Source organism: Zonotrichia albicollis, chromosome 8 (assembly GCF_047830755.1).
Source record: "Zonotrichia albicollis isolate bZonAlb1 chromosome 8, bZonAlb1.hap1, whole genome shotgun sequence".
Taxonomy (NCBI): Eukaryota; Metazoa; Chordata; class Aves; order Passeriformes; family Passerellidae; genus Zonotrichia; species Zonotrichia albicollis.
Window position 1 is genome coordinate 18,110,022 of NC_133826.1, and position 18,806 is coordinate 18,128,827.

General features: G+C 40.2%; 1 long non-coding RNA gene across 3 annotated transcripts in view; it reads left to right on the top strand.

Annotated features, from left to right (window-relative positions):
- The first annotated feature begins 5,400 nt into the window (after window positions 1-5,400).
- LOC141729851 (uncharacterized) overlaps window positions 5,401-18,806 on the top strand; it is a 39,737-nt gene continuing 26,331 nt past the window's right edge. Inside the window, exons 1-2 of one of the 3 annotated variants that reach the window (XR_012581364.1) lie at window positions 5,401-11,898; window positions 12,613-17,140. This is a non-coding gene — a long non-coding RNA (uncharacterized LOC141729851). Of the gene's footprint in view, window positions 17,141-18,806 lie in introns of all 3 variants that reach the window. The other 2 variants (XR_012581365.1, XR_012581363.1) reach the window with 2 other exon arrangements.

Below are 18,806 nucleotides of genomic sequence, written 5' to 3' on the forward strand. Positions count from 1 at the left end.
ATTCTTTATTTAAACACATTTTTTCCAGTAATCAATAGCACGACTGGAACTCTGGGTTTCAATGCTTTCTCCTTAAAAACATACATCAGAATGTTGTGAAGCTATACATCTTCCCTGTCAAACATTTAATTTATTGTGCTGTTCATTTATAGCTAGAGACTGGAGAACTACTGGTTGACAAAAGAGGATGGATGACTCTTTTATTGAGTCCTTATACAGCTGGCAGAAGATAGCAAATGGAGGAAGATGTGCAACACTCATTTCCAAACTTCTAATAAATTGTGGATGGATCACAAGGAATTTATGCTAACTTAAATATCTTTCCAAAGATCAGGAATTGACAATCATTTGTCTCCTTCACTGTGGTTAAACTTGAGCATCAGAAAGCAGGTTAAGAAACTTCAGTAGTAGTACACAAGAGCTAATGTGGATATAGACAAATAAACAGCACGATCCATTTCTAACTCACTTATGGCTATTGCTTTGTCCCTCTGAAGCTAAAGCAATATTAGCATCAAACAGTTGTTGTTTAGTGTTATTTACCCCATGATACGTCAGTGCTCCTTGTCAAGGGAGGGTTTTATGGGGTGGCCAGGGGGTCTCAGTGCTCCCTGGGGCTCAGGTTGTGGGTGTGTGCCCAGGAGGGTCCTGCTGCGGAGCACTCAGACCCCAGTGCTGCCTCAGAACCTCTGGGGTGTGAGGCACTGGGCATCCCTCAGCCTCCTCTCCTGCAGCGCTCTTCCTCTGAACATTTTGATGTACACAGAAATCTACCATGGCAGGAAAATACAGAAGCTTATTGGTTTGAACTAATAATTTCCTGGGTTTAATATCTGTCTGGGTTTCTGCAGTATCAAGTTGGGGGTTTTATCTTCAGTTTTGGGGACCTTTGTCACTCTGCTCCTTTAGTTTTTCTCACCATATCTGAACCCATCTTTCTCTGTATCTCTAATGATGTTCCAGAAGAATTCTTTATTATTTCTTAACTGTGATATTTTCTTCTTGAGGGAAGGTCTGCTATAACATTTAAAATACATCTTTTTTTAACATGATCTCTTGACTGCATATTATCAGTGGGTATGAGCCATGCAATCTGAACTTCAATCTGCTTTGTTATCTAGTAGCAGTCGAAGTCTTATATCCTCCCTTTCAATCACTAGAGGGGAATGAATCCTATTTAGCCATAGCAATTAAAGAAATTGTGATTGGTTTCAGGTTAGAAATCCTAATGGGTTGGTTGGAATAAAGAGCTGCATTCTACAATTCTCTAACCTTCCCAAATTCTTGTGTTTCGCTTTTCTTCAATTAACTTTTCATTTATGTGTTTTAAGGTTAGTATTACAGTTTATGCACATGTGTGTAGAGGGTGTAAACCACTGGATAACCACTGGCAAAGAGGATTGCAGAGGCCATTATGCTCATAGGAGGTAAGCAGAGGTGAATGAGTGCATTCTATAATAATTCTCTTCAGAATTTCAAACAATGTATATGTGAATTAAATGCAAGGAAAGTGTTCTCTGAGCTTTTTAAAATGAAGTGAAATTCCTGCTTGCAACATCTTAATAAACAGAAACAGGTTGAGACACATTTCTTTTGGCTGCACAAAAATGAATGGCATTTCAATCAATAAACAGAGTAGTGAAGAGTAACTGTACGCATGTAGTTACAAATGTCAAATACAGTAAGTATTTAGAAAGAAATTGAAAAAACTGGGATTAATGCATTTTATTTTTTAGAAAATATACTTACATGGGTATCAACACTGACCATCAAATTAACATGCAGAATTAATAATATGTGATTTGTTTTTGAAATGAAGGATGCTTTATATATCAAAACTTCATTATGAAAGAGTCAGCCTGATAAAGTCATACAAAAGGGCTCATAAATGGGGACAGCACAAATCAAAATGTTTACCTTTACTCCTATTATATTCAGAAAGGTTCCTGTGTAGAATAGGTAGAAGAAAGGAAAAGGAATGCATGGGTGTGATATGATGTAACAGAACTCCCCAGACTTCCATTCTACTTGCACATCTGAGTACCTTTCAGGGAAAGTGCTGGGTCTGACTCTGCTATTTAAAAGCTTTTAAATACCTTGTATTAAAAATATTATGCATGGAAGGAGAAGGCTATGGCACTTTTAAGAATTAACACTTCAAAATATCTGCCTGCATATATCCCTGTGTGGAACACTTTTCCCACCTTGTCTTAAGAAGCCTTTTTACAGGAACAGTGTTTTCCAGCACAGATTTCTGTCTTCCAAACTTCATGAAACCTTATGTATAGATACATTTGTAGAAACAAAGCTCCAGCCTATTATCCAGAGACAATCTCTGAGTTTTTGCTCAGAATTTTTCAGAATTCTCTCGGAAAAATGTTTTCACTCTTATTCCCCAAAAACGTACCCTGCTAGTCTGTTCTCCATAGCCTTCTCAACAAAACAGCTTACAAAGCCATTCTCATCCAGCAGTAATTCTGACCCAAACTAGCAGTTTTCGGTTTCCAGGGCAGCAAGGTTTGAGGTGTGGAATCTCAGTGGCCCTTCTGTGGCTGTGCCAGCACCCTTGCTGCAGTGATGGCTGAACTGCTCAGAGGGGCTCTGCTGGCCTGGCCCAGGCAGGAGCAGGCCAGGCACTGCTGGGGCACATGGAGCTCTCAGAGCACTCAGCAGGGCGCAGTTTTTAATGTACATGAGCACTCAGCAGGGCTCAGTTCCCATTCCTGCATGGCAGCAGCCTCCTGCTCCGCTGCCAGGGGCAGGGAGTGCAGCTGTGAAACTGAATGGCCTGCATTGAACAAGTGCAGCAAAGCACTGATACTTTGATTCCTCATATCAAAGAACTGATACCTTGATACCTCATAGATTCCTCATAGCAAAGAACTGGTACCTTGATTCCTCATGTCAAAGAACTGATACCTTGATTCCTCACCAGACCTTGGCCAATATCCTAGCAATGGGTCCCCAGCTAGGGAATAATTGGCATAGACTCCATGTATTACAAAAGGCTGATCAATAATCTTTATTAAGAAACCCATTGCTCTTATGGACTAGTTTGCTACAGGTGTAATTGATTTTCTTAAAACACCATCACCATTGGCTAATTAAGAAAACACCCTTTGGTAAAAAAATCTCCATAACACATTCCACATGTGCACAGGTGCAGCAAGTTAAGGTAAGAATTGTTTCTCATTCTTTTCTCTGATCTTCTCACAGCCTGGATGGTGCCTGGGAAAGTTGTATTTCTCTCTGTGGCCAGAGAGCTGCAGCCACAGGCCAGCCCCACAGGGCTGTCAGCAGCACTTACCGCAGTGTTAATGAGCTTTCTGGTAATTAACTACAAATTAGTCCAGCAGGTAAGAAGTCTCCAAAGGGGCAGGATGGCCTGCACTAACTCCTGTAAGGACTGGGTTTGCACACTACGAATTTATCAATGGGCATCATTGCAATAACCATAGGTACCCTGGACCTACCAGGACAATCTGAGGCTTGCACTATTCTGCATTTTATGAGACTTGGTGCATTCAACATCTTTGTAAGGAAATTTAAAGAAAAAAGCAGAGCAGATCCCAGTTACTTCACAGATATATGTTTGCACCTTTTCTTCCCATTTTGAAGAACCGTCTTGAGATAAAAATATATGGTTGGGAGAACATCCGTTAGAATTAAACTGTAATCATTGTAAACAACTGTAAAACTTCCAGTATTTCTACTTTCCATTTTCTGTTCCTTTTATTTTCTCAATAAATAACAGACTTGTTCAATAAGTTAAATAGACTTTTCAGTAGACCATCATGGATTTTATTTTGGTTGTGCTTTTTATATCATGCTACTTTAAAAAATCCATTTTGCCAGGCTGTTTTTCATTTAAGCTTATTGCAAATTATTTGTTTGTCCCAAGTACATCTTGCATTTAGTGCAATAGCTACCACTGAGTTCTTGATGGCATGGGGAGATAAAACATAGGATGGCTAGAAACTCAACGTTAGTTCCTGAAATTCCTGTTACATCCTCCCCCATGCTGCCTCCCTTTTAGCCAGGTTTACATGCATTCTCATATTTTTTTCCACAAGATAAAGTAAAAAAAAAAAAAAACCTCCCCCTCCTAAATTTCCACTATGCACACCAGGGAAACACAGGAGGAAGTTTTGTTTAAAATAGCCTCAGTGACATTGAGGCAACTGATGTTTTATTATGTTTCTTGGTGAAGTAGCTATTTATCAAATCTATCCTAACTGCAGAAATATGCCTAAAAAAATAAGTGTGTAAATCATTGAACAGAGAAAACCTATAAGGTGTTCATTACCTTTTCATAAAGTTTCCTTGCTTATGTGTGAGCAAAAAAACCTAACTTTATTTTTCTACCTGTCTCAGTATTTCACAGGCTCTCCTGCTGTACCCTTGCTGGTGTGGTTTCCAGCCTCCAGCTGGCATGCAGAGCCAGGCCTTTATGAAGTTCAAGAACTTGCATGTTGCTTTGGTGTCACAGCCATTTCCCTGAGCGGGTGAGAAAGCAAGTCCATGTCCATACACCAGATATTGCACCCAGCAAGGAAACTGGAGCATGTTGTTGTATGGAGTCTCGAGGACAAGAAACAGAATAACTCCCCTTTGAGATGTTTTATCACCCACCTTTATCACACAAAAAAATCTTTTCATTATTATGGCTTTTTTCATTATTAATATCTTACTTTCCCACCAAATATCCACTGTCGTCTTTTTTGATAAGTCAATGTATTTGTCTCTCCTCCAGCAAGACAAAATAACAAGAAAATAATATTTTCTGAAGGTAAGAAGGAATACTGAAGGTAAGAGGAATACTGAAGTTTGCTACATGTGTTTTAACCTTGACTTAAATTTAAAAGCTTTGTTGCATGCATTTAGAATATTCACTTTTTGTTAAATGGTTTTAAACTTTTAAAAGGTGAGATGGATTGTGCTTTTTTCCATTGCTGTCTTTTTGGTGCATCTTCACATAGGGATGTATTTGCCTTTTGGGAAGTTGACAGTGTAAGTGGCTGACAAACTAGCTAATAAATCTGAGGTTAATAGGGTTGTAGACAGCCAAGTACATGGGCGTAGGAAGGATCACCAGCCACAGAATGCTGCACATCTAGAAGCTGTCAATACAGAGTATGAAAAATGCAAAGGACAAAGCAAAAGTAGAAGTTCCAGCTCATTTTTCTGCTTGCTGAAGCAATCTCTCACACCAGCATATCCTGGTCCTCCAGGGAAGGCATGTATTTAGGGTTTGATCTTGATTCTACTCATGCCAGGAAAAATGTCTTTTTAACCCTAAGTGGGGAGGATCAGATTGCTAATGATTGTCCCCCCCAAAAAATAAAACCAGAAAAAGTAAAAATGCCTCTGGTTATACCAGTATGGCATGCCTCTGTACTGTCCACTGGTTGTGTAGAAATTAGTTTGAAATCATTTAGAGGTATTTAGAGATGGGTATTAGAGCTTTAAAGCTGATTATTCTAGTTCTCTTAATTAGTGGACCAAATGTTTGATACAGCTGCTGTGCACTCATGGTATTGGGGACAGTTTCCATCCAGAGGAAAAAAAAAATCTTTTGAAGAAATTTTCTGTGCAGTAAATTAAATCCCTTGAAGTAGCTTGTGGCCAGAAATTTGAGTAAGTCAGCATGGGCTCTTGGATTCAGCAAAGCTGCACTGATGGCTGTCACCTGTGATTGTCATTGAATTATGCCATGGAATTCTCTTAATGCCTGAACACAAGTATGAAATAGGAAAGGGTGAAAAGATGTTACCATTCCACCAAAACTCTTCAAAGAAATGAGAGTTGCTAGAGCACTGCATCTTCAATACACTCTCCACTTGTCTGCAGCCACCACAAAAATAGCTGGCTGGAGGCTGAAAGGTGTGCACATCACAGATCTGCCAGGGATGCCCTCCCTGCACTAGGCAGACTGCCAGGCTGCTCAGCTGGGTTCTTTGAAGGCATGATGCCCTGAAGGCTCCATTTTCCCCTCTTCTTCCCTGTGAGACATCTCAGATGTTTTTTGATCACGGAAAGACCTTGCCAAGGGGTTATCATTTCAAAGGGAGCCAGGATGCCACGCACCAGCTGGTCTGGGGTAGCCTGCCTCTGTTCTCAGAGGTGCTGGGGACACCATCCCATCTCAGAGCCTCCCACTCGTGGCAGAGCAGCAACAGATCCTGCTGGCAGCTGCTGGCAGCTGGGAATGGCACAGAGGAGCAGGCAATGGGATCTGAGCTGGCCGAAAGGGAAACCCTGGGAGAGCTCTGCTCTGGCTGGTCTTTCTCACAGGGTGGCCACCTGGCCATGGCTGAGCCACCACCAAGCCCGTCCTCTGTGCCTTTGTGCTGCAAGGTTGAACTGGTGCCCTGAGCTGGGATTTTATCTGTTTTAAATAACATTTTTAAAAATGTGTATTAGCCACATTAAGCTACAAGTTCTTATACAAAAGGCTTGGTGTTTTAGAAGGGTGTCCTGCAGGAAGGTGCTGGTGGGAGGTTACATGTAAACAACACAGGTAAGGATGAGTTTGTGCTTTTAGTGCCAGCTTGGGGGCACTGGGGAATGACAGCAAATCTCAACTCAGAGTGTTACCTGAAACAACTCTCTTGCCCAAAGTGCTTGGATGTGCCATTGACTGTGGCAGGAGTTTTTAGAAACCATCCAAGATCAACTTATAGATTAATAAAATCAGGTGAAATTAAAGTCAGGCAAACAAGAAATGTGCTTGGAAGTGTTTCTCTCTGGCCCACAGGAAAAGGAGTGTTAATAAGCACAATAGTTGTATTTTCAATGAAACTTGGTTTGATGCTTAAAGGGGAGATGGATAATTAAGACTTCATCTTCCAAAATATTAAATATTGATTTGTAGACATTTAGCAGCAGGCATAAAGCTCTTCTGAGAACTGGCTGTAACTGTCTAAAAGATTATAAAAGATTTTACTTCTCCATGTAGAATTTAGTATTTTTTTTTAAATGGATGAAATGAGAGTAAAATAAATCAGGAGATAAACTTCTAGCCCTCTGAGTGTGTTTCAGTTCTGCTTTGTATGGCCTTGCAGAGTCAAAATGGATATATGATTTTTTTTAAAGTTTGTATTGGCTTTTGGCTTATTGAAGTGTCAGGAGGTTTATAAGCTCCTCAACTCCAATTCTGATTGTTTTATCCAACTACTGTCACTTCTTATCAGTATTAAAGGCAGAAATCAAAAGCATGGGACCCATGGGAAGAGGTGTTTCAGATGTACACTGCTGCTCTTTTTGTCTCTGTTCTGAGCTGTGCCCCTCTGCTCCTGACAGCAGACCCACAATGAGATAAGGAGGTGAGTTTCATACCTCATTAATTCATTTGTTAATTAAACAAAGGTGTTTTTAACTTGAATGTATATCTTTCCACCTGCCTTGTTGTTTCTTTATGACTTGTGAAGATTGTTCAAGTCCAGCAGGTCCCATATCACACAGGCAGCTTTGCTCTGGGAACCCATTTGCCTCCAGCCTTTCACTAATTGTACACTGGGCATCAAGACAATTTGTTTAAACAGGTGAAAAAAGAGTGTTCCAGCTCAGCTACATCTTGCAGATGTTTCTCCCAGAGACAAAGTAACCCAGGTTCACTGCCTGGGTTTGAGAGCTTAGCCCTGAGTGGTAAAAGCATTTGTGCAGTAACTTGTCTTTTCTTTTTCCTTTTTCTTTTTTGAGATGTCTGTGCACTAGAAACTGACATGAATTTTCACAGTCATTTTGTTAGGGTTAACAAGTGTATTGAATTTAAGAAACTACATTTTCTGTGCTTTATTTGCAGTTGTTTCAAGTTGATCAAATCTATTTCAGAATGCTCTCTATTTTATGCAAACTCGCTTTAAAGAAGTGTAAGCAAAATGCGTTCATTTCACCACTGGATCAATTTATTAGGTTTTAAATGTTCATTTCCATTCTACCATCGACAGCAGTAAAGGGGAAAAGGGAGGAGCAATGACAGAAAATCTATTTGACAGAATAAATAGTTTCTTTGCACATATGTATGTATAGGTGTATGGGTTTATATGGGTAAAGTAATGATGATGGCACTGGTGAAGCAGACATGTTTTAGCATTATAATGACAAATTGTAAAAGATGACACATGTTAAAAAAAAGATTATGTTTATTGGAGACTTGATTATTTCCTACCTCACCAAACAGAAAATTGACTGAGACAATAGAATCCAGCAAGTTAGAGCCCAAATTGAAACACTAAGTCATGTCTACATGGCAAGTAAAAAGTAATTAAAAAAAGAATCACCAGTTTTAGAGGAGGGAAAAGAGAGAGGAAACACAATTACAAGTCAATACTTAAATCTTACTTAAGCACTGCAATTGCAGAAAAGCAGATATTTCATGAATAAGATTTTGCAGTGGCACAAGCAGGGAGGAATGACACTAGAGTGAAGCATGCAAATTGTACATTTGCACATTTCTAGGTAAGCATACAGACCAGATATTTTTGTGTCCTTGGGTGTTTATTACATTCCTTATCTTCTTTGACCATTTCAGCTGGGCTATAGACCCAGGAGGGACATACATTTTATGTTCTTTTCATTTTGACATTTTTACGGTTAGATGTTGTGCAGACTTAAATTTTTTTGTGCTCAACTTTAGCTACTTGAATCCTGAAGTCCTTTTATTTATCCTGTCATCTGTCATTGATGTAACTGACTTCTGTGACAGTGTTGACAGAATTTATCTAAGAGTTTGCTGGATGGCACATTTCACAGAGTCAAATATAAATAAAAGGGTCCATCACCTGGGGGATATGGGATTGGAAGTCAATGGGTGTTGAAGGTGCTTAGTTTCACAAAGACCTATTCAAGAACTCACACAATCCCCTCTTACAGATTTATCTCTTTATATATGACCATGTTCATATTCCCTTCAGGTCAGGTAGCAATATGTTGTTCTTCTTTTTTTCTTTCCTAAGACCTGGCAGATAATCAAATATGTACCTGCATTTCTTTCTGACATTTCAGAAATGCTAAATATTGTATTCTGGTGATAATGCTTTCTAAAGAAGGAAGGAATGGCCCATTTAATAATGTATACTTCATTTACAGTTTGGAGTGTTAGCCAACTACTTGTGATGATACTTCTTCCAGTCATAATACTGATATATGCAGAGTTCTAACTACATTTTTAAATAGAAAAACAACTGAATGATACATTCAAAATAATTCATGGAGAGGAAATAGATGTATTTCAGCATGGGAGAATATTTATGCATTATTTAACAGCAATAATGTTTGAATTCATACATTATGCAAATGCCATTATAATCAGGAAAATGAAAGAACTTGGACTGCTGCAACATCTTTAAATCTACCATTAGGTACTTATTTGTGCATATCATTTAATACTGCGCAATGTTACAGTATGTCACTTGAAGAGAGAAGTTATCAGAGACTAACAGGTTATAAAAAAGTAAAGCTGATGAATCCTGATTGCTACCTTGATGCTAATGTCTATAAATTTATCAGCAAACAAGAGTAAAGGCTTTAATGGTGATTTACATAAACTTCTCTTCTGGAGATGAGTTACTGTGGTTTTACACACGGTTCCCATTTTGCATTGTGCTCCTTCTCCATCCCCACCCCCACATGACAGACCAGCACACAGCGTGGGCTGACACTGCCAAATTGTATTTTCCAAATGGATCAGCAGCTATGTTCCAAAACTATCAAAAGCAGCAAGCCTGACCATATAAAACCAAAGCTGCTTCTGTTTCCTCTTATCTCCAAGACAAAACATTAAAAAAAAAAAGAACAGAAAAAAAAAAAAAAGAAAAAGCCTATGGTTTGGAGAAGAGCATCAATAGACCTGCCCTTAGTATTTAGTTCTGTTGACACCTCTGCTTAACCAGATCGATAACCCCACACATTTGCTTATCTGTATAACTTATATTTGCATATATATAGTACCCGTGCACGTCGCTGCAGCAGTTTTGTGTCCCGTTTCCAGGCAGTGTGAGCTGTGGCAGGGGAAGCAGGGAGCCAGCCCAGCCCTGCCCTGTTGCTCTCCCTGCCCCGTGCTGGAGTCTCCTGATCTCTCCCTAGAACTCCTGCTTTTGTTTCCTTAGTCTTTCTGTTCTCATCAATGGTTTCTTTTCCTCCTGTTTCTAAATAGCTCTGCCATTTCTTTCTTTTGCTCCCTTCAGGCAGGCTGTCCCAGCCACATGGTCCTTACAGCCTGTCCCCTTCAGTACTTCACAGATAAATGAATTCCTCCTCAAAATGATACATGAAACATCTGTGGCACATAGTAGTCTCATGCTTTGAAGCAGAAACACAGGTAGTCTGACTTCTGTCCTCAAAAGTGTCTGGTGTATTTTCTCCCAATTTGAGCCCAAGGAGCAGAGGGTTCAGCTGTGCTCAAGCCATTCTTTGGAGCAGTAATCTCATGCTACACTTACAAGAATGTTCTCTCAGTCAAAGGTGTGCATGGTGATGAAGGGAGAGCTAGACTTTCCCCTTGTAGTTGATGGATGAACAACATTTCCTCAGAATTACTCATATTGCAAAACTCTTCATTTGTAGTGACTAATATTTCTGTTAATCATAAAAATGAGAGCAAATAGAACTGAAGAACATCTGTATTGGGAGAGTGATCTGTTTTCTTAACTCATTAAATAAAGCTGGTCCATCCCTTGTCCAGGAGGTATTTACAGATAAGGACAGCAGAGGAAAATTTTTAGTCTGATTTCCATGTCTATTTGTTGTGTGACAAGCAAAAAAGAATTTACATGCAGATGCAATCAATCTGGCACATTTCATAAACACTACATTCCCCTAATAGCTCAGGAATTCAGAACAGATCTTGCAACTGGGTGGCATTTGGGCACAGTTTGGGTGCTCACCAATTTGAACCCAGTCAGCAGCCTGGAATTTTCACTGTGATAGAGTCTTCCAGAAATGATTACTTTTTATGTCAGAGTGGATGCAGTAGTGTTTGCTCCTCCATCATAAAGACTGCCAGGGCCTCTGCCATAAAATCTCTATTGCTAACAAGAAAACACAATTCAACCAATATATTGTGTGCCTGGCTAACAACTAGTGTGCAAGAATTCATCCTGGAAATTTTTGTTTGCAGAGAATGATACTAATTTCTCTGAATGCAAAATAATGCATGAACTTCCTTTTGTTGAATATTAACTACTTTTTTTTTTTTTTTTTATGGCATTGTAGCCATCAGTTGTTGCAAAGCTGGTTGGGATGAGAAAGGGATGTAGGATGCAGGAGTCACCATGGGTGCAATAACCTGTGCCCACTCCAGTGCTAACTGCAGGTCACCAGCTGATGATGAGGAAAAGAGGACTGCACAAACTGGAGTCATTGTGTCCTGCAATGGCAAGTCAATTAATGAGATACTAACTTTTGAGTGGTTATAAGAGTTAATGCAGACCTCCCTGTTTTACATGGCTTTGACAATGCCAGCTGATTCTGGCTGTACAAGAAAAAAGTGGGAGGTGGTTATCACTGCAATTATTTTGTGGCACCATTGGATGGTTGCTGTGTTTGTGCCTAGGTGAACTGAAGTTTAAGTTCACCTCGGGTGGATTTCTGTGTCCACAGTGCCTGAACACAGTGACAAAGCCCAGCCTTAGACAGGACAAGGTTTGCATCACTTGAGTGCTTCCTCCTGGCTGGTGTGCTCCTTTTGGCCAAGCAGATGGTGCAGCAGTTTGCAGAGGCTGTCCAGCGTGTGTGTGTTTTCTCTGTCATTACAGCTCCTGAGATGAAATTCCAGAAGGTGGCAGATCCAGCCAGGCCTCTGCATGCCTAACAAGGATGCCATCCCCACCACAGAGTGGTGTAAGAACTGTGGCAACCCCTCAGCAGAGGAGCTTGGAGAGAGCAAGGGAGCCAGTGGTAAGGTTAATTGTGACCCTGTCATGCTGTAGAAATCATCTCCTGCCTGAGAGGATTGTTGTGTTGGCTGTGTAGCCAAACTGCAGCTGGAGGAAATGCCTGCCTGGCTGAGACAATGCAGCCACCTTCTGCAAAGCTACCAGAAAGTAACAGCAGAGCTTCACATTTCTACAGACTTAGAACAAGGTTTTCTCAATTACTACCATAAACACAATCCAACCAAAAAATGGCAAAGTAACTTGTTTGGCATGTGGAAATGCATCTCTGGGCTATCTCCTTTTCCCAGCATTTCCTCAGCTGGAGTAGGATTATTGCTGCCATTATTCCTAATAGTTTCTAATTGCACTGAGGACATGCTCCAAAAAACACTGAAGTCAACAGAAAAATTTCCTGACAGCCCAAATCATAAATTTATGTGGTTTTCTCAATTCAAGATCATCCACTGCCTGGCCTCAGTGTGCCAGGATAGGTCTAAAACACTTGTTTTTCAAAACAGAAAAATTAACTTCAGCATTAAACTTGTCATTGACTTTAAAAGGATTATCCCAGTCACCTGTGGTTCTGGCAACCCTTGCTTACAGCACAGTTTTAACATATGTTAAATTTCATGCTGATAGTTTGCACATCCTTATACTAAACAAATATGTACATATATGTAGAGTGTGACGTAGCAGTGATTTACATCTCATCTCTGCCTGACACTGTTTCTCCTAGGAGTGGCTGTACCTCCCCAGCATGATGAGGAAAATGCTATTTCAACCTAACAGGATATCTTAATTTCAGGTAGTCACAATGTTGTATCTTTAACATAATGTTGTGTGCAGTTTGCGGCATAGCTTTCATAACTTTGCTAATTCCTTTGGGCTTTAATTAGAAACTTTCACCTACATTTCCCTAAAACATGCAAATGCTGGGGCCCCCACAAACAGTATTGTTAAGATGGATTCTTAATCGATTTTTCTTTTCTGTTCACTCCCATTTTATCGTGGCAAACACTGGCATTTGTCACTTCTTCCAGTAACTGATGCTTTCTGCTTTAATAAATGCACATTTTAGATGCTATTCCCCTTCTCTGTTTGATAGGTGCATGGTGTCAGGAAGAGGAAGGTCGCAATGATGTTAAGTTTTCTGCTAAGCAAAGGATCAGAGCGCAAATGAAATCTTGAAAGCTGGGAAATGAGAATGTGCAAGTGTAAATAATGTATTAATTATTGACAGCTAGGAGACTGAAAAGTCCTGTTTAGTAGTGACATCTTCATTGTCACACTGCCTGACACTCTCTCAGGTATTTTTTTTTTTTAATAACAGGTTTTCCCCCCAAGATAGTAAGCGTTTCGATTTACCAGTGTAACTATTTATATTTTTCATTTTCTTTGGGTTTTTTTTTATCTTACTGCAGTCTAGGTGCTTGGTGCAGGAGGGGATGGGAGAGAAGCTAATCCTTGTTTTTTATTGTGGCAAGTGGTATTATTATGGTACAAAATAGATTTTTTTTTGTAATAAAAGAACAAAATACTGAGGTGCAAAAGGAGATTCCACTTCATTGGTTATTTATGGAAGTTAAGATATAGTTTAAGGAAAGAATTATGATAGCTAAAGGCTCAGTTTTGCCAACAGGCCTTCCCAGCAATGACTACTGCTTAATATATGCCAGAAGCAGAATTGGTTTCACCATGGCTTTTTGAGTGAGACATTAGTTATATTAAGGAAAGGTGTTTCTGAGTTAAAAGGCTTTTAATACTCTGTAATTTCCAGTCATTGCATAAAGTCTAAGAGTAGTAGTGAATTCCTTAATGTTTAAATTATTTTTGTTACAAATTAGAGCAGAAAATATTCCCATGATCCCAGAAAGGTCTGTGTATATTAACTGTTTGCATAAGGCTGCTAGACGTAAATAGCTAGGAGCTTTCACATACTGAGATTTAAATTGAAAAGGGAAAAACCCACCACAAGTCACCAAACAAAAATAACAACAAAATAACAACAAATATCTCCTGATCCTTCTTTGCCAGGTGGCCTGTGAACTTCCCTCCCCTCAGCCCCCAGGCAAGGGGCTCCATTACCCTTTGGCAACTCTGTGCCATCTCCAGGCCTCTGCTGGTCCCTGGCTCCTGCTTTATCCCCCACTGCCTTTGCCCATAGTTAGATTTTGTTCCTTCTGTGGGTGGAGCACACACTAGATGGAGGAGGCTCCCAGGCTTGGGCAGGAGCTGAGGAAAGCCACGGATCCCCACCCTGGGGTGTCCCTGGGGCAGAAGGTGCTGCTGAGGGCTGGGGCTTAAAGAAAAAGAAGAGGCAACTCCTTCAGATGCTCTCCACACTGTGATATTGTCTTTGCTTTCACCTTAATGAAGAGAACTGGGAGGTAGCTTTCAGTCAAATCCTCTTTCTCCTGAAAAATGCAGGTTCTGATCTGTGGAATTGTTTAGCAAATTTCTGCCAGCCCTAGTGAATTGATAGGGTTCATAAATCCTGTTATGTGGAGAACTGGAAAAAGCGGAAATATTTAATTTCACTGTTTTCAAAGCACTGTTTTGATTTATCACATTGAAAAGATCTTCCATTTTAAAAGTTTGATTTCTTTGCTTAACAAACATTAATATTTTTACGTAAGATTAATGAACCATATTACCTGCAATTTCCCACTTTCCAGCTGACTCAAGCCCCGCTGGTTTGGCCATTGGTTCCCAGGGCAGGGAGGGCTGGGCTGGGGAGAGCAGGGGAGCTGCTCCTGCATCCCTGACCCCCCCTGCTGGGGCTCCCTGTACAGAATAGGGCCCAGGCAGGGATGGAGGTTCCCAACTGCACCACCCACTCCAAGGGGATCTTTACAGGTGCTGGCAGCAGGAGGGAAAAGGCAGTTCACTCTTTGAGTCTGTTGTTGTTTACAGAACATGTGTCTCAAACATTAAAAAATGCCATATGTGATGCTGAATATAGAGCCTTCTTCCTCTGTCCAAGAATAGAACTTTATCAAAATGAAATTTCCTGCTCATTTGAGCCCGTCTCCATAGCAACAGTACCGAACACCTGTGATGTACAGGCAGAAGCTGCTACAACCTCTGAACCAGGCAGAACGAGCTGCTCCATCCCCCATGGAAGACAAGAGGACATCTCTGATGTAGCCATGACACATTTTGCTATATGCTACCTATGCCTGGTCCCTACATACAATCACTTTTTTCAGGATCACCCTACTTATATTTGGTAAATAAATACAAATGTGCTACTTACATGAAGTTGTACACTTGCAAAAATTCAATCTATTCTTGTCCTGAGGGAAGACTTTACCATGCAAACGTTACACAAAATAAAAGCTTGTTCTCACATTTGTAAGAATTTCCTAATTCAAAAAATTCATAAAATGCCTCGCTCTTGCAAATCTGCCAACCTGTTAATAGTACATCATTAGAAGAAAAAGCAACTGCATGCTGAATTATTTAAATATTATTTTAATAGTAAACTGGAAATAATTATGCACCTTTGGCTATCCAATATTGCAAATTGCTGCTCAGTCCATAACTTTTAGTGAAATTGAACTCACCAATAAGAAACAAATGGTTGCATTTTAAAGCAACCTGAAATTATTTCCCCAGGTCATTCATAAGGTAGATCATTACAGAGAAACGTTTTCTTATGCAAATAAAAAATAGCCTGCTAATGCAATGTAAATTATATTTTAAGCTTCCTACATTTTTTAGCTTATTTAAGAAGAGGCAAACTTCAAAGAAGGATTTTATTTGAAATACATGCAGAGTGGAAATCTCTGTAATGATGGCTATTGCTCACAGATATACTGCATAACATATAGATGAATTGTCTGTTTCTGTCTCCTGACGTTTGTGTGTTCTTGTCTTTGCTTTCAGACCTGCCCTCTCTTCCCCTCTTAGCTCAGCATTTCCCATTACTGACTGCAGGGCAGGCTGCAAGCAAAAGGAGTGAAATTTGATAGATGATACATGCATCTTGGCAAAGTTCATTGCATCAGGTTGCCTGAATTTTTAATACCACTCCTTGAGACAGTGAGCTTGACTTTTTCCCCCCAGTGTTGTTATAACCCTCATTTCTATGCCAGTGAAAATGGGGCTTCTGCTCTCAGAGCAAAATTTCTCATCCTTTTTCACCAGATGGGTGGACAATGCTGTTTTTCTTTTGCAAGGCACAGAGAAGCCAGGGCATGGAGAAACCCCCTCATGCAGGCTGCAGCCAGCACAGGGCTTTGGTACCGCTGGTGACTGGATGAAAAGGGAACTGATCTTTTATCCACACCTTAAGGACAGGAGGCAATGATCTCAAATTTTTTGTGGTATTTGTAACAGCTATTTATTTTCTCTTTCCCAATTGTGGCTGTTTTCAGATTTTCTACTAGGAGATATCTGTCTTATATAAGCTGCTAATACTCTGCTCTAGGCAGAACATGGTGCTTGGAGCTTATGTAGGCTGATTTCAGGGAAACTAGCAGCATTATTGATTTTCATTGGGCTTATTAGGATCAGTGTAACATGCACTTTTGCTATACTAGATTGTATTTGACTTTCATCATGAAATCTCATTACACTAAAAAGAAATGGAAACAAGCTATGCAAATAAAAGATTTTGCAGGGTACTCTAATGAAATTACTCTGTATCTGCAAAAACACACTTTGTATGTAGGTCATTCAAACTCTGAATGCTGCTGGTCAGACTGTTCTCATTTGCTTTTGAAAATTGGGAATAGATTCTCCAGCCTTAGCAGAATTATTTCAGATTTATGCTAACATAACTGAAGTTATAGCTTGATCCTTGAAGTAGTTGTGCTGTCTGAATTCTGATGTTGAGTCAGTGATTTACTAGGAAAGGCAACTTCAATTGTTTGTCTGCTTGCAGCTGGTCTGATGATGCTACAGCATTATAAAGGTGTGAATCCACGTGGCTGTGGGCGCATCCCAAGCCCCCAGCCAGGATGAGGAATGAGCAAGGAGCTTGTTTTCACCCCTCTGGCTCCTGTGGGACATCATCTCCTCGTGTTTCGCCTGTTGGCATTGGTGGAAGCAACATGAGCTGGCAGCACAGCAGATCTCCTCGGTGCAGCATCAAAGTCCTCCCTCCTGAAGCTCAGAGGAGATCCAGTTACCACCTCAGCTGCCCTCTCTGAAGAACAATTCATTGCCAAAGCTCACAAGTCCAAACCCAGACCCTTGAGCAGTATTCCTGTAGCTGCAGACAGTGCTGAGGCTTTCTAACGTTCTGCTGGCGGGAGAAGGTGAGGTTGTTTGTGAGGCTCCTGCCCTGGGAGTGCCTGGACTCTGTGAGAGAGCACAACCCCTGCTGTGGCTGTCCTGGTGCCCCTGCAGTGGTGGCTCAGGGCCAAGGATGGCAGCAGTGCCTGGCCCTGTGGGCCCACACCTCCCCATGGTCACTCGCAGGGCTGGGCACGGGGAGGTGCTCTTTGGTTTTGTGCTTTGTCGTCTCATTTTCTTGTCACTTGAAATTGGCAGTAGGACAAAACATTCCTCCAAGGTCTCTACTTACTCTGTAAGAATGGAATAAGATTTTTGAGCTATCAGGAAAAAATATCCTCCTTTGGCACGTTTTGATTGTGCCTCTAAGAACAGCACATCTCCTCATGGTCAGGATGCTTATATTTTCATAGATGTTCTGCATCTGGAGAAAGCAACATTCTTTTGAGAAAGAGAAAATGAATTTTGAAGAAGTCTGAGAAGCAACTCTTATGCTTCCTTTCCTAATAAATTCATGTATTTCTGATCCTAGAGGATGAGCTACATAAGGTACTAAAATTAGCAGAAGGTGAGCTATATAAGGTACCCAAATTAGCAGAAAGCACCCAGTTAAAAACCAACGTACAGGATAGATGCTGGGAAAAACAAATTCAAGATACAAAGCTGCAGCTGCAGAGTTACTTGGGGAGTACACATTTGGCATTATTGACAGTCTGTGATTTAATGATATTGCACAGTCAGCTCTTAGGCAGTCCTGAGTCATTCCCTGTTGATGCCATGAAACTGTACTCTCTGCTTGGAATTGCCTCCTGTATCGTGGGGTTTTATGGTGAAATTTTGGTGTGGACTTTTTTTCAGAATTTTTCAAACTCAGCAGCAAAATCCTAAAGAGGAAGCTCACCTAATATACATGTGACAGTCTTATTTATTTGTCTCAAACTGCTGAACACACAGGTTTATGGAAAAAAGCTCTCCTGTGTTGCTGACAATTAGTATATTTTCACTTGCAAAATGGTGCTTCCTGCTAATGCTATGGTATAGTAATCAAAAGCACCTAATCCAGCTGATTAAAAATTCCCTGTTGGGCTTTACTGACCAAATGAATACAATTAGTAAGACATTTCAAGTAGGGAATTTCCTGCAAATACTGGTATTTGTAGACCTTAAATTAAAATTATGATATGTAAAATTACATATCAAAAGAAGGGAGATCTTTTTCCTTGGTGCATCTAACTGAGGCACATTGTTGATGTGTGGCAAGAGAGATTTTATTCTATAAGTGCAGGTAAGCTTTTCACTCAGACCTCAGCTTTAGAATCAAATTAATTGTGTGATCAAAGCATTTCTTTTTTATGTCCTCCCAAAGAAACCTAGCAAAAAATAAGTCCCTTAAGTAAGTTAGTTCATGTAGGCAATGGTAACAGGTGCTATGGGTTGTTGTTGAGATGTTGTTTGTTTAATATTAATCTAAAATAATTTAAATGGCATCTTAATAGCCTTATTTTATGTCTCTTATTTTGATTTTAAAAATCAGCGCATTCCCCTTAGTGCAGTTAATAGGGTCAGCCTGTGAGCCTGTGCTGGTTACCATGCCTTCAGTCATGTGGAATCCAAACAGCCATTATAATTTGTTTCTAAACAGATCAAGAGCTATTTACCATCTCAATGTTTTGTGCACAGCTGGGTGTC